Source organism: Chionomys nivalis, chromosome 5, assembly GCF_950005125.1.
Source record: "Chionomys nivalis chromosome 5, mChiNiv1.1, whole genome shotgun sequence".
In the NCBI taxonomy this organism is placed as follows: Eukaryota; Metazoa; Chordata; class Mammalia; order Rodentia; family Cricetidae; genus Chionomys; species Chionomys nivalis.
In genome coordinates, this window is record NC_080090.1 from 5,776,243 (window position 1) to 5,779,966 (window position 3,724).

General features: G+C 45.1%; 1 pseudogene; it reads right to left on the reverse strand.

Moving 5' to 3' along the window:
- Positions 1-2,170: 2,170 nt before the first annotated feature.
- Positions 2,171-2,625, reverse strand: LOC130874916 (myosin light polypeptide 6-like; annotated as a pseudogene).
- Positions 2,626-3,724: the final 1,099 nt, after the last annotated feature.

Consider the following 3,724-nt stretch of genomic DNA (forward strand, 5'->3'; position numbering starts at 1 on the left):
TATCTCTTTTCTTTTGTTGCCTCTGAGGCAGTGGAAAAGTCCACCACACATAAAAATGATCAAATATCTACGTGGGATTTTTCACTAGAAACTGAAGAGGCATGTGGGGCTGTACCCAGTTCAGTGGGCTTTCCACCTGTGGCTACTTACAACAAGCTCCGCCCACCACAGGGCTGAAATAATTCTATTATTTAAACCCTGGCATCTTGGAGAAACTAAAGAGCCTAGATAATAGAGTGCAATTATAATTTGTTCTTTGTGGCTTTCACAAAGAATGCATTTTCCTTTCTCACCATGCTTGAAAGAAGCCAAAGCTAAGCTGGGTGTTGCACACACATCAGGGGAGCCTGAGGCCCTGTGAAAGGCTGTTTCAAATGCCTTGGAAGAGATAGTTTTATTCCCCTTATCTTACTTTAGCTCCTTTGCTTTCAATGAGGCATAACCCTTTAACAAACCGTGCCTATACTGGAAAAGTCATGACCACACAGTTCACCAAAGAGAATACTGCAGAAGGGAGGGAAGGGAGAAGAAGGGGATGGAGGGGGAGAGAGAGAGAGGAGGGAGAAAGGAAGGAAAAGAAGGAGGGAAGAAAATGTGATGGAAAGAAAAGAGAAGGAAGGGGGAAAAAGGAAGAAAAGGAAAAGAAGGGAGGGAGGGACGGAGGGAAAAAGGGACGGAGGGAGGGAGGGAGGGAGGGAGGGAGGGAGGGAGGGAGGGAGGGAGGGAGGGAGGGAGGGAGGGAGGGAGGGAGAAAAAGAAAGGGAACGCTCACCTACATTGTGATAGAGTACAAAGACAGACAAGAGGCCATCGGCATGATACACAGGAAACTGCAGGGAGGGGCAAGCTGTGGTTGGTTTAGCTGTGATCTGCATAGGTAGCCCAACTAAACCAAAACCATCCAAAGAAACAAGTAACACAATATATAAAACCTAAAGCCAGCCTTTCAGGAGAGGACAGGAGTTCCTTTAACTCCCACGTGTTCCTGGGGTTTCCTTTCCTTTGAATTTGATCCGATCACTGAACACAAAAGCCCAGTTTCTACTGTCTGCACAAGACACAGAACAGGAGCTGATTGTGGAGGAGAGTTTTGTCACAAACAATGGTCATCTCTGATTCCTATAATTAGCTAGATTACTTGGAGATTTCTCAAATGAAAACATAAGATTTTATAATCTTACATTAATCACACAAACCCGAATCATAACATTTGAGCAAACCAATTCCCATAGCTGCTATGCTTCATTTTCCCCTCACTTTATAGCACATCCGTTGCTGATGCAGAGAGCAGGGGACCCTTCCCTCCCTTTCTAATGATTTGCTGCAGCAGACAGCTGTCCAACCAGAGTTGCCTCCGCTGCCTCCCAATCTCCCTACTTCTGTCCAAACACCAGGACTCTGTCAGCATTCAAATGGACACCTTGAAATGACCTGTGACGCCCCCCTCCTCCTGTCTCAGCACATCCGTCAGCTTGTTAGCATCTCCAGCAACCATTCTTGCCTTCCTAATTGCCACTGCTGGTCCTTCTTCTCCAGACCCTAATCACAGCAAGTTTCCTGCCTCGCACACGTGTTTCCGGCCCCTTCTTCAGTTCCATTTTTCTCCATCCAGTCAAACAGAAATGTAGCCAAATTAAAGTTTTCTTATGCCTCATTGCTTGATTAATGCAAAGTTTTAAACCACCTAAACTGTGTGTGTTGTAAAGAGCCAGCCGTCGCTCACTTGGGAGCCTCTAATGATGACTGTATTAGAGAAAGGCCAAAGATTTCTCCTGCCATCATCAGTCTTCAGGGGCCTATATGATGCATAATCCCCATGACCCAAGAGTTCCTTGACTACGTCATCTGCAATCAAATTAGCCTATTTTTCATCACTTTTTCAAAAATATTTTATTTAATTCTTTTAAAATTTTATACATTTATTTTGTTTATATTTATCCAACACTGCTCCCCCAACTCTTTCCAAATTCACGTTCACCTCCCGGTGTCTCCCCAACTTCATGTCTTCTTCTTTTTTTTTGTTTTAAGAGTAAAGAGAGAAACTTTTATCTGGTGAAGACAGACATCCAGAAGAGACAAGATGGCAAGGTGCTATGACAGGGGAGCCTAGGAGGGGCCACAGAGAGATCCCACACTGGACAAGGCACAGGCTTGGGATCTGGAAATGTCCTCAGCCATGCAGCACAATCTGGACAAGCTCTTCATAGCTGATACACCATTGCTGTCTTCGTGACCTGCCACCAGCATCTCCACTTCTTCCTCTGTCATCTTCTCTCCCAGTGTGACAAGGACATGCCGGATTTCAGCACCCATAATGGTACCGTTCCCTTCCTTGTCAAACACACAAAGGTCTTCAACATAGTCCTCCTAAGGTCCCTGGTCCTTATTCTTGGCCACAGTCTGCAGCATGGGCAGGAAGTGCTCAAAGTCCAGCACCTTCACACTCATCTCATCCCTTTTGGAGTTCCCCAGGACCTTGAGCACCACGGCGTTGGTAGGGTTCTGGCCCAAGGCCCGCATCACGTTCCCACATTGGCTGTATGGGATTTTGCCATCACCTGATCGGTCAAACAGCTAGAAAGCCTTCTTGAATCCTGCAGTCTGATCCTTGGTGAAGTCACACATCTTGGCTGCTCAGCTCTGCATGATCCATGTCTTCTTTTTTTAAGCAACCTATTGACTCAAATTTGTACAGCCCACCTGCTCTGCCACATATATGTCTGTGTGTGTGCGTGTGTGTGTGTGTTGCCAGAAGATGTTTCTTTCATAAAGTACAAGTTAACTTATACCTTATCTTTCTGAAAATTGCTTGGAAAGTACAGAATTGAGACAAAGGTAAGTGGATCAGCCTGTTGGTGCTTTGGAATCCTAACCCACCACTCTGATGATAGGGAAGTTCAAGACCCGGGGTTGTAGATGAGAACATTGCAAGGTAAATACTAAAAACAGTCATTTCTAAATCTTACAATGGCTACACCTCTTTGGCACAGGTATTTTTTATATATTATAATTTTGTTGACTTAGTTTTATCACAGCTAGTTAAGAGCATGTTCTGATACTGCCACCTGGCAAATAAATCAGAAATGCATAATGAGTCACCCTGATTGAATTGGGCCATTGGCAAATATCGTCTGCAATTCATTTTCAGCATCCTGAACTACTGCAGAGATTCCATAAATATGGTGCTCATAAGTTTCTGACCAAGACAATATAGCCTAGAGCTTTGACCCACCACAACCTGCAGTGACATCAGAGCTTTCATTTGGAGAGAACTGCACAGCATGAGCTAGATTGAGAGCCAGAGACAACCCACCCCTCCATGTGGATGGTAGCCTCCCCCTCAGGCCCAGCTTACTAAGGGCAGCAATCACGACTTCAGTCCAGTTTACTCCTAGGCTTCTCCATAAACTTCTTCTACCCTAGGGCCAACCTTCATGCCTAACCAAATTGTTGCTGCAATTTCATATATTGCAGGTGTCCAAAACCTTGGCTTTTATGTCTTGGGCTAGGATTACCCTGAGCTAATCACTATGGCACCCAAAGGTATTAAGACAACACTGAAACAAGTTACCCTCAGCGGGGTTCACTTCTGGAAGGAGAAGGTGGGTCAATTGCACAGAAACGGCAGAGATGCACACTGATAGGAGCTACTGCTACATGGCTACAATGCATTCCATGCTTATGCATTAACCACTTACACCATTATTCTGGACACATGTTATCA